The sequence below is a fragment of the Neofelis nebulosa genome, chromosome 2, assembly GCF_028018385.1.
Source record: "Neofelis nebulosa isolate mNeoNeb1 chromosome 2, mNeoNeb1.pri, whole genome shotgun sequence".
Taxonomy (NCBI): domain Eukaryota; kingdom Metazoa; phylum Chordata; class Mammalia; order Carnivora; family Felidae; genus Neofelis; species Neofelis nebulosa.
In genome coordinates this window covers 115,503,013-115,515,750 of record NC_080783.1, presented here as the reverse complement: position 1 = coordinate 115,515,750, position 12,738 = coordinate 115,503,013, and the positions used below count along the sequence as shown (strand labels likewise).

The window sequence follows — 12,738 nt, the reverse complement described above, 5'->3', positions numbered from 1 at the left end:
TCTTGGGTTCTTTCTTAGAATTTCCGTCTCCCTGCTTACTTTGCCCATCTGTTCTTGCATGCTGTCTATTTTATCCATTAGAGCTCTTAGCATACTAATCACAGTTGTTTTAAAGTCTCAGTCTGGTAATTCTGATGTCCCTGCCATGTCTGAATCTGATTCTGATGCTTGCTCTGTTTCTTTAAACTGTGTTTTTTTGCCTTTTAGTATGTGTCTTAATTTCTTTTTGGCAGCCAGACATGATGTATTGGGTAAAAGGCACTGCTGTGAGTAGGCCTTTTAGTAACAGTGGTGAGGTATGAGGGGAGGAGGAGTGTTCTGTAGGCCTGTGATCAGTTTCAGTGAGCCTGTGCCTCTAGGCTCCTGAACTTGCTGCAGGCTGTCAACCCCCACCCCCACCCCACTTTACGTGGAACGGGATGGCTATAGTGGGCTAGAATTGGGTATTTCCCTTCTCTCTTTGGTAGAGAGGTCAGTAAGGCCCTGACAGAACCCCAGGCTCTGGTTAACAGCTTCTCCTGAGGGCAGACCTTGTTAAGAACAGAATGCTTGGAGTATTTCCACATGGTTCCCTCTCTCTTCCCACTGCTGGAAACACAGTGTTCACTGTGAGAACCTGGAAGAGCTCAGGAGGTAAAACTTTCAGAAGTGTGAGGGTTCCCAGTAACTGAATCTCCCTGGACTTTTTCTCTCAGACTTGTCCACCCTGAGCCTCCAACACTTGGTCAGTTACAGTTGAGGTTGCCCTGCTGTGGCACTCATGAGGGTTTTGCTCCAGTTGTGGTTCTCTGTATCCTCCTGGTGATTTTCTCCAGTTGTGGAGGCAGCGGTTTGACTTGTGGCCTCACTTCGCTGGTGGATATGGACATTAAGAAGGTTGTTGGGGCACCTGTGTGGCTCATTCGGTTAAGTGTTTGATTGTTGGTTTTGGCTCAGGTCATGATCTCATGGTTCATGAGTTCAAGCCCTGCATTGGGCTCTGCACTGATGGTGAGGAGCCAGCTTAGGGATTCTCTCTCCCCTCTCTCTCTGCTCTGTGCTTTACTTGCTTGTGCTCTCACTCTCTCTCTCTGAAAACAAACAAACAACTTTAAAAAAAAAAAGAAGAAGGGTTGTTGGTTTTTAGTTTGTTCGGTTTTTTACTTGTTGTTGGGGTGAAGCAGTGACTTGCATGCTTCTTACTTGCTGGACCCAAACCCCATGACTGTGATTTTTACGCTTAGTTCGAGAAGCTTGTGGAACATCCAAGTGCAGTTGTTACTCTATGAATGATGCCTGAATGGGGAAGGGGGTAAATGAGATTAGCCAGGGATATGGTTCATGTGGGAAGAGAAGAGGACCCAGGCCATGTCCTTGAGAATGACCACCATTTAAGGAAAGAAAAGAGATGCTAACAAGGCAGAATAAGAATGAACCTGAGATGGGGCACCTGGGTGGCTCAGTCAGTTAGTGTTCAACTCAAGTCTTGACCTCAGAGTTGTGAGTTCAAGCCCTGTGTTGGGCTTCACACTGGGCATGAAGCCTACTTAAAAATAAATAAATAAAATCTTTTTTATTTTATTTTTTATTTTTTAAAATTTACATTCAAATTAGTTAGCATATAGTGAAACAATGATTTCAGGAGTAGGTTCCTTAATGCCCCTTACCCATTTAGCCCATCCCCCCTCCCACAACCCCTCCAGTAACCCTCTGTTCTCCATATTTAAGAGTCTTTTATGTTTTGTCCCCCACCCTGTTTTTATATTATTTTTGTTTCCTTTCCCTTATGTTCATCTGTTTTGTTTCTTAAAGTCCTCATATGAGTGAAGTCATATGATTTTTTTGTCTTTCTCTGACTGACTAATTTCACTTAGCATAATACCCTCCAGTTCCATCCACGTAGTTGCAAATGGCAAGATTTCATTATTTTTGATTGCCGAGTAATACCCCATTGTATATATATACCACATCTTCTTTATCCATTCATCAATCGATGGACATTTGGGCTCTTTCCATACTTTGGCTATTGTTGATAATGCTGCTATAAACATGGGGGTGCATGTGTCCCTTCGAAACAGCATACCTGTATCCCATGGATAAATACCTAGTAGTGCAATTGCTAGGTTGTAGGGTAGTTCTATTTTTAGTTTTTTGAGGAAACTCCATACTGTTTTCCAGAGTGGCTGCACCAGCCTTCATTCCCATAAATAAATAGAATCTTTAAAAAAAGGATGAACCTGAGAGGCAGGAGGAAAATCAGAAGAATGAGAGCTTATGGAACCTAGGGGAAGAATGTTTTATTATTTTTTTAATTTTTTAATTTTAATTTTTTTTAATGTTTATTTATTTTTGTTATTTTTTAAATTTTTTTTTTTCAACGTTTATTTTATTTTTTTTTTTGGGACAGAGAGAGACAGAGCATGAACGGGGGAGGGACAGAGAGAGAGGGAGACACAGAATTGGAAACAGGCTCCAGGCTCTGAGCCATCAGCCCAGAGCCTGACGCGGGGCTCGAACTCACGGACCGTGAGATCGTGACCTGGCTGAAGTCGGACGCTTAACCGACTGCGCCACCCAGGCTCCCCTAATGTTTATTTATTTTTGAGACAGAGAGAGACAGAGCATGAACGGGGGAGGGGCAGAGAGAGAGGGAGACACAGAATCGGAAGCATGCTCCAGGCTCTGAGCCATCAGCCCAGAGCCCAACGCGGGGCTCAAACTCACGGACCGTGAGATCGTGACCTGAGCCGAAGTTGGACGCCCAACCGACTGAGCCACCCAGGCGCCCTTGGGGGAAGAATGTTTTAAAAGAGGGAATAGCCAACAAGAGTGAATGCTGCTGAAAGGTCAAATAAATCAAGGGCTAAAAACTGTCTCTTGGAGGGAGCTTTCTGGTAGTTTGGATGAAAGCATTTTGAGCAACATGGTATGGGTATAATACAGATCAGAAAGAATTGAGAAGGAAAAGGTGAGGCAATGGAGAGAGCAGGTGAGATTAATTTTTTCAAGAAATTTGTGAGATATGGATTTGAGGGAGTGCTTTTCCTCCTAATAGAAATGTTGATGGGAATGAGTGGAGTGAGCTGGAAGAGGGAGTGATGGAAAGAAGAGACACAGGAGGGTAGGTGGTGGATGGAAGGAAATCTCAAAGAAGGCAGGGAGGTGGTGAGAATGAGAGCACAGGAGGAGGGATTAACCCTTCAGGAGAAGAGGGATGTCTAGTCCATTTTAACAGGAGGAAAGCGCATAAGATTGCTATAGGTTATGTATTATGTCCTTTAATCTTTACAGAACTCTCTGGGGCTGGATGTTGTTTTCCCCAATTTTCAAATGATGTAATGAAGGTCTGGAAAAGTTAGGTAATCTGCCCAGAGTCTCACAGGAGAACCTAGGTCTTCTGACCCCAAGGTTGCTTTGAACCCTAACTGTAATACTCATTTGCCTGTGATAGTGTAAAAGCTTAATTCCCTATAAGGAAGTGCCCTGAAAATGAGTGAAATCTAGTCGGGTCCTTGTTTTACGATTTGATAAGCTAGGATGCAAAGAGCTTTTACTGCAACAAACATGCAATTCCGTTTGGTAGAGATCTAGCTAAAGAGGTTATGTTTGATTAATGTTTGACCAACTCCGTATCAAAGGTCTGACTTTTCTTTCTGAGCAAGACTGCTAGAATAAACAACCTTGCTTCTGCCTCTTTGTGTGGCTGAGCAACACCAACATGCATATCTTACATGGCTTATCTTCTTCATTCTTCCCAATGTTGAATTGCCACCATGTGGGTACAATGGGATCTGTGTTATAGATGAGAAAACTGAGGCTCAGAGAGGTCAAGTAGCTTGCTTGAGGCCACAGAGTAGGTGGCAAAGCAAGAGTTTGAACCCAAGTCTCTCTGACTCTGAATCTCTTGCTCTTTCAACAAAGCATTGCTTCATGTAGTTTGAGAGGTAGGGAGGGACTTTCTAGTTGGAGGATGAATTATAAGACTGTAATATGCCGTGGCATAGAACCTGTCTACCAGGATTTTGACTTTCTCCTTTCAGCTTGTTTAACTTAAACTGAGAAAGTGTTACAGGACTGATACTAGTCAATATTTATATAGTGCCGACTACATACTGAGCATTGTTCCAGGTGCTGTAGGTGTAGTAAGTTAATCCCAGAGCAAACTATGAGGTAGGCTCTATTATTGTCTCCATTTTATGTAGGAGATACTGAGGCACAAAGAGGCCCAAGCTTACTCAAGGTCACACAGCCTGTAAGTAGCAAAGCCAGGATTAGAACCCAGAGTCTGGGCTGTTGCCTCTCAGGGAGGCACTGTTGCTCTCTGACCAGGAGAATGACGACACTGGGTTCTCAAAGCTGATTCTGTGACTTCTTCCCTGTTCACTCAGTTTAGTGATTTGACTAGAGGCATAGACTTTGGAGTCAGACCTGGGTATGAATCCCAGCTCTATCACTTACCGTGGTATGACCTTGGACAAATTACTTCTCTTCTCTACCTGCTCAGTTTCTTCATCTGTAATATAGAGACACTGACAATACTCAACTCAGAGTCTTTGTGAGGATTGAATGAGATAAAGCCTATTAAGAGCTCAGCAGGAATGCAGGGCATTGGATAATGGGCAGTAGTTGTTATCAATGTATCGTGAAGTTGTCAGTAACCAGCAGGATTGGAGCATGGGTCTGCTTGACTCCCTCCCCACCCCCCCCAGCCCCCATCCTCTACCATATCAATTACCTCCTGAGCGTCCTCATCCTGGTGCTCAGCAGGCCCTGCTTGTAGACTTCCTGGATGCTGTCAGTGGACCTGTCAGTGTTCTGTCCACTCAGGTGGCTCCATTGGCTCTCCCTCCTCCTGTCCGACTGTGATAGCAATCAATGCAGAGAAGGCAGCAGCAGGACCAGACTGGGAGTCGGAGACCAGAGGAGTAGGGATAAGGAGTCAAGACCTGGTCCATGGAGTATAAGTCAAGGCCACAGGCATGGCCAGGGTCACACACCTAACCCACAGTGTTGCCGGCCCCTCCCTGCGGGAATGTGCAAAGTCTATGGGCTAATGTCAGGTCCACCTCGGGTCTGGTTTAGACAAATCCTTGTATATAATGATTCATCACAGGCAGTCTTTTGGAAGTCTGCCATCCTAGCCCCCAGCCCTAGAGGCTAGATTTTGATGATTTTGCATAGATTTTGAAGGTGCATCTAATACTTCTATTTTTCATCCATTTTTAATCAGTTTGAGTCCTGTTACTTTTTTTTTTTTTTTTTATAAGTTTACTTATTTAAGTAATCTCCACACCCAGCCTGGGGCTCTAACTCACAACCCTGAGATCAAGAGTCTCATGTTCTACCGACTGAGCCAGCCAGGCGCCCCAAGTCCTGTTACATTTCTGTTATTGTGTCCTGGCCCTTCTTTTTGTGACCTGAGAATGCCCGGTAGCAGTGCTGCTCCTCAGAAGGCTGCAGGAGTGTAGAAGGTTCTAGATTTCTCAGGGTGGTCTGAGAAATCATAGATTAGAGAAAATCTGTGTTAAGGAGAGAAGTCGGGATTGTTACAGGTAAACTGTGGGTGTGCTTCAGGCCCTAAGGGGAAATAGGGCCATAAATTAAAGTGTGATTAGATGCTGGCTGAATGGGGGCAGCTCTGAGAGTGAGAGCCCAGAAGGTGGGGTAAATGGTGGGAGTCCAAGGGCAGAGCATGAGGACTCTGGGCACTTGCCACATGGGGTTGTTGGCATGGCATGGGGTGAGCCTCACTGCCTAATGCAGGCTTCTCAACCAGGTCCCCTAAAGAGTGGCTCCCGGCAGAAGAAAGTGAACACGTATGTGTGTGTGTGTGTGTGTGTGTGTGTGTGTGTGTGTATACATGTGGGGGAGGGGGTATCTGAAAAGTTCAGCCAAAACTAATACCCTGTAGGAGAGAATTTTCTTTGAGGTCTTATGTTTTATACTGGAGATCTGTTTATTTTAACATAAAACTGTTTGAAAGGACAGCATCAAGTAAAGTGGGTGTTCCCTGCTTATGCTGTAACTTGAGTAGTCTGTCACTGCCCCTCACCCCAGCCCCCAAAGACACAGTGTGAGAAACACAGCTCAGGGACCTGGAGTTGGGGTATTTTGTTCCATCCTATTCTTACCTTCCCATCTCTTGTACTCTGGTCCAGATCTCAGCTTCTCTGTCTCTTTTTTTTTAATGTTTATTTATTTTTGACAGAGAGAGAGAGAGACAGAGCATGAGCGAGGGAGGGGCAGAGAGACAGGGAGACACAGAATCCGAAGCAGGCTCCAGGCTCCAAGCTGTCAGCACAGAGCCTGACGCGGGGCTCGAACTCACAGACTGTGAGATCATGATCTGAGCTGAAATTGGACGCTCAACCAACTGAGCCACCCAGGCGTCCCCAGATCTCAGCTTCTCTTAACTTGGGTTATTATGATGTGCACTTAAAATCCTTAAAAAAAGCCCACAACATTGTGATGTAATTATTAAAACAATACATATTTACTAAAGACAGGATAGTTCTCAAGAACATTTAAAAAGCAATGAATTATTTTTTATAAAGGTATTTTTTCTTTATTTTGAGAGAGAGCGAGTGTGTGCATGTGTGTGCGTGCATGCACACACACACACACACACACACACACACACACACACATGCAAGCGGGGAGAGGGGCAGAGAGAGAGGGAGAATCCCAAGCAGGCTCTGTGTTGTCAGCACAGAGCCCAATGTGGGGCTTAAATCCACGAACAGTGAGATCATGACCTGAGTTGAAATCAAGAGTCAGATGCTTAACTGAGTGAGCCACCCAGGTGCCCCACAAACAATTAATTTTCTAAGTAAAATTTTATTAAATTTTTTGTATCATGGATTCAAATTCTGATGATATGGAAGGACACATAAATATTCTCCTTCCTACTTCCTGTTCCCCTGCTATCCTGTTTTTTCTTGGAAGCATCCCGTTTTATCAGTTTCTTGTTTAATTATGGACATGTATTCTCCACTATCATTTCCCCCCAAATGGTGGCTTTTTTTTAGATTTTTTTTTAATGTTTATTTATTTTTGAGACAGAGAGAGACAGAGCATGAACGGGGGAGGGGCAGAGAGAGAGGGAGACACAGAATCGGAAGCAGGCTCCAGGCTCTGAGCTGTCAGCACAGAGCCCGACGTGGGGCTCAAACTCACGGACTGTGAGATCATGACCCGAGCCGAAGTCGGACGCCCAACCGACTGAGCCACCCAGGCGCCCCCCAAATGGTGGCTTAATTGACATACAGACAGAGAGACACACACTGTCCTGAGCTTTATTTTTTGCTTTAACGTGTATCTTGTGAATTTTGCAGATCAGCATATTGAGGTGGGTTGTTTGTCACTATTGCCTGGGGAAGCAGCAGGCTCTTCATTGGTCGGCATCTCTCCAGTGTCTCCCGGGTCTGTCATAGTGTGTCAGATTAATTGTGCTGAAATGTCCCTCCCTTGCTCAAACCTACCTGCTTCCCCCCCCCCCCCCCCCCCGCCTCCAGGAATGACAAAGTCCTTCTCTTCCTGCATCTGATAGCACGCCCATCCCAGCCGAGCCAGGCCTCTTTGCTCTTTCTTGCCTTTTCCATGTTTTCTGTTCCTCTCTGCTCTTCCCACCCTGCCGTGCCCAAAGTGGATCTTCCTGTCTGTTCTTTTCTCCTGGATCCTCTCTCTCCATGACACCCCCAACTCGGTGCTAATGGCGGCATTTACCACTCATCACTCAGGCTGTGTCTTTGCCTCACATTGTCACCCACGCACTGTTGATATGTGTAGCTCTTGTTCCACCTGACCGTAAACCCTGTGCAGACCAGTGACCACATTTTCTAAGTTGTTTGCTACTTCCTCAGTGCTTTTAAATCACATAGTGGAAAGGAAATTTCACTACAGGAAATCACCTGTAAAGTGGGAACAGTAACAGTACCTACCTCATAAGTTGAAAAATTTGTAAGAAGGCCAAGAAACCTGGCTCTGAGTGCTGACTCACCCAGATTGAGGGTAGGACAGAACAGAGTCTTCCCCACAGAGACCCAAGCTGAATCCTGCTCCTTGTCTAGAAACTGGCTTGAGGCTAAATACTGTTAATGCTCTTCAGAGCCTTGATGGATGTGCCTAGAAGAGGTTGAAATGAATAGGTTGAACCTTTGCAGGAGGAAGCCTCAGTGCAGGGCTGATCATTGATTAGCTGCTCAGGAAACATGACAGATAAGATTTTTAGATTCAACAGTACAAGTTCTGTGGTCCAGAGAGCTAGCTGAAATGATTTTTCCTCCTTTGGTCAATCTTATTTAAAGGAAGGATGCATAACAATATTAAAGAAAGTGTTAATGACATCACCATTTAAACATTTTTATTTGTTTATTTATTAGAGAGAGAGAGAGAGAGAATGAATCCCAAGCAGGCTCCAAGCTCAACACAGAGCCCAATGCAGGGCTTGATCCCATGACCCTGGGATCATGACCTGAGCTGAAATCAAGAGATGGATAGCCACCCAGGTGCCCCAGTGACATCACCATTTTTACTTTTACATAACTCCTTCCAGACTTTGCCCACTTTCATGCATAAAAAATATATAGGGTAGTTATAGTCAGAGTGAACATATCGTTTTTCAGCCAAGTGGGAATCTTGATAGGAAACAAGAATTAGTGTTCCATGAAGGCATCTTCCTCACCCAGATCTTGTGGCTCTATCTTGATTTTCTCCCTCTCTTCATTTTGACCTGACTTGCCAGAGGTCTGTTTTTTTTTTTTTCCTTTCTTCTTTGTTTTCATTGTTTCTTAGAAAGATAAATATAAGTCCCTACCCTTATTTATCTTTTGTAAGCTGGAATGTGATTGGAATGTGAGTGCTGGAGGAAAGTGGGAAGAACATTCACAAGAACATATTTATTGTCAATCACCCCCTATTAGACAAGGGGATTATTTCTGTCTCCCAAAGGAATAGAGATAATCCAAACCTTAGATTTGTAGAGTTTTTAATCCAGTGACCTCACTCACCACATTTCACATATCATTTACTATTTCCCAGTTGTCATTCATTTATCACCTACCTTTTCTATCTCATCCACATGTAATTTCTCACATGAATATACTCCATTCTAACCTCCCGGGAACTCTGTGTCGTGGGCATTCCTTTATGCCATCATTACTATGTCCAGGGAGGTGGCAGGGAAGAGTGGCTAAAACTGTTGATGGTCTAGGTTCAGATTCTGCCTCCACCACTTATTAGCTCCATACCTTGGTCAAATCACCTGCAAGTTAGGAATGGTAATAGCACTGGTTATTGGGAGGAACGAAGGAGTTAGTACTTGTATGGCACTAGAACATAGTAAGAGCTTAATAAATGTTAACTGTTATCTGATTTTTTTTCTAATCTTCAAAGACCAGATAGCATCCTACCTCTTACCTGTAATCTTCTCTGCCTAGTCTTGCCCCGCGCATAATGATCACTTACTCTTTTGATAGTATAACTTATTTGATACTTAATTTACGCAGACAGCATTCTGAGACAGTTGCACAATAGAAAGAAAAACAACATCTGAGCACATTTTGACATTATCACTTTCTATGGTGCTTTGGGGTAGTTACTAGTGTCTTGGTTTTGCCCTTTGTAAAAAAATGTATGTTATAAAACTTAACAAGTTTATTGTGAGAGCTAAGTAAGATAACGCTTAAGAAGTATCTCATACAGGGGCTCCTGGGTGGTTCAGTTGGTTAAGCAGAGCCAGACCTGGGGCTCGAAGTCATGAACCTTGACATCATGACCTGAGCCAAAAACAAGAGTTGGATTTGGCTCAGGTCTTAATTTCAGGGTCGTGAGTTTGAACCCTGCATTGGGTTCTTTGCTGGGCATGAAGCCTACTTTATTTTTTTTTATTTTTTATTTTTTTTAAACATTTTTAATTTATTTTTGGGACAGAGAGAGACAGAGCATGAACGGGGGAGGGGCAGAGAGAGAGGGAGACACAGAATCGGAAACAGGCTCCAGGCTCCGAGCATCAGCCCAGAGCCTGACGCGGGGCTCGAACTCACGGACCGCGAGATCGTGACCTGGCTGAAGTCGGACGCTTAACCGACTGCGCCACCCAGGCGCCCCAAAGCCTACTTTAAAAAAATAAAGGGGGCGGGGGAATTAAAATAATCTCATAAACTTCTTCCTGGAGACAAGTTTCCCCAACAGTAACTCCTACTTTAGAAACTAAAATACAGCTGGGCATATTTCCTTTAGTCTTTGGCCTGTGGGTAGACACACATATTTTAAAAAGAAAGGAATCACATTATACACCAATTTTGCAACCTGCTTTACTTTACATAGACATTTCCCCATCTATTTAATATTTTTCAAAGTCATGGTTTTCATGAGTTATATAGCATCCCAGATACATTTATACTTAACTTATTGGACCTTGAAGTTGTATTTAGATTTTAGCTATTCTAAGGATTGCTGCATCAAATATCTTTGTGTATGAATCTTTGTAACGATCTTTTGCTACTTTGTTAAGATAAATTCTCCTGGGAATAGAGACATTGGGTCAAAGAAAACACATTAAAGGATGCTGGTACACATTGCCAAATTTTGCCTCCCACAAAGACTGTGTAAATTACATTCCTGTCAACAGTGACCATGGGTGCCTGTCACATCTCACTGTTGCTGATGATCTGTTGTGTTGTTACTTAATTTTTTGTCTGCTTTGTCATCTTTCAACAGATTGTAATCTTGAACAGGCACTGTGGGCGTCTGTGTATCCAACACAAAACTTTGCTCAGTGTCATTCACATAGATAGCCTTCGTAAATATCTGCCAAAAGAATGAATTTCTCTTCACAAGTATCCCTCTGGGGTTAAGAGCTGGGGAATATACTTGAACAGTCACTTTCAAGTTGGTCACGTTGAGAGAGAGGTTTATATACTTGCCCTTGGTCTCCCATGGAGATGGCTTGGCTGGAAAAGTATTAAATCACAGGTAATTGGCTCATGTTCAGGGGGCTTGGAGAGGGGCATGGGGTACAAGAAAGTGAGCTATGTTTCAGGGTCAGCTCTGCAGCATGCTGGAAACTGACTTTCCACACTGTCACCCATTCTTTCTTCATGACTAGGTGTGGAGAGGGGCAGGATCTGTTTTTACAACTCAGCTGTGTAGCAGAATGAGTGGAATTTTCCAGAGGTTCCTCTTGATGGCTGTTGGCGTAATCGCAGCTTTGCCCTCTGGGAGTCATTAGGCTGCGGCTCTTGAAGCCTAGACGGCTGTTTTAGTAGGTCAGATTGTGGGATCTGTGTGTTTATGTTGGCATGGAGAGTCCTGTAGGGTTTTGAACCATAAATGTTGTTTTTATTTTCCTTATACTAGCTCAAAACTATATGTTTTGAGCCATGGGGCTAACATAACGGAAGTGTGTTACTCTCCCCTTCCCCTACCAGCTCCAACATGTACACACATATGCTGAACACAGTGGCCCAGATGATTCCCTGGCACTTGGTACTTTTTGAAATGCCAGAGAGTCTGGGGTCATCTCCTAGGAATAACACATTGCTTGAGAGTTTCTTTGGAATCTCCATACCCACTATGAACATGAGTGGATACTTCCTCTGCCCTATCCCCCAGAATCCTCTCTCCTGGGCTAAAGAGGTTTAGAGTGTGAAAGCTTGCTGTGGATTTGGGGACATCTGAGCCCACAGTAGTATCTCCGTGTTACAGTTTCACTTGCCCATTTGTGAATTGAACACCAATTTCTTTTATTATTTATTTCACACATGTGCACTAGCAGGGGAGGAGCAGAGAGAAAGAGAGAGAATCCTAAGCAGGCTCCGCACGGTCGGTGCAGAGCCCGACCTGGGCTTCCATCTCACAAGGTGAGATCATGAGATCATTTGGGTTGAGATTATGACCTGAACCGAAATCAAGATTTGAACACTTAACTGACTGAGCCACCCAGGCGCCCTGAACTCCAATTTTATCATGCCCCAGTAAACACATTTGCCCCAGGAGGCCGGTGGTGAACACTAACGGGTAAATCCGGGCTGATACACGTTCCTGTAGACAAAGAGATGGTTTGCTTGACTGTGATGGGTCAGTTTCTTCTCCGTTCCCTGTACCTGTCAGGGTTTATCTTTTAGAGCCTCCTTTCTGGAGAACCATGGTTTCTTTAACCTACAGGTTGGAAGACTTCCCTTAGAATTAAGAATCACCAGTGTGGCAGATGTAGATCGTCCAACTGCTAACGTTCAAGGCTCCCTTGAAGCTAGGGCTCTGATAGGGTTGTGGTTCTGCTAACCAGATGCTCTTCTTTGAGCCTTGGATGTGGAGCCAAGTGCTGTGTGGAAGGAGGCAGGGGAATGGGTGTCTGGGTTGTGTGGTTCTGGACCTGCCAGTTGTAGCCAGGGCTTCCCAGTTCAGCAGCCCCCTTGGGGGCCGAGTTCTGTGACAGGATGACTTCCTGGGGTCAGTTTCTTCAATTGCCAACTCCCCTCCTCCATTTAATATCTTGTAATAAATCTCTTTGTAAACCAGATGGAATCCCATAGCTGCAAAGCTGCAAGTTGTCTTACCTTGTTCATGTGATGCCTGAGACAAAATAAAATGGTTGGAGTTTTATCTTTGACCTTGATTTTATTACAGATTTCTTTTTCCCAAAGCTAGTTTTGGACTACCCTGTTCCCTTTTGCATGCTTTTCCTTCTACTGAACTTTTCCTGAGAATTATGCTGATATGTCCAATCATAAAAACAAAGGTTTCCATCTTCACTGACCT

The 12,738-nt window shown here is 44.1% G+C and overlaps 1 pseudogene; it reads left to right on the top strand.

The window, feature by feature from the left end:
• Window positions 1–12,738, top strand: part of LOC131503933 (phospholipid hydroperoxide glutathione peroxidase-like) — a 59,989-nt pseudogene that overhangs the window by 31,391 nt on the left and 15,860 nt on the right.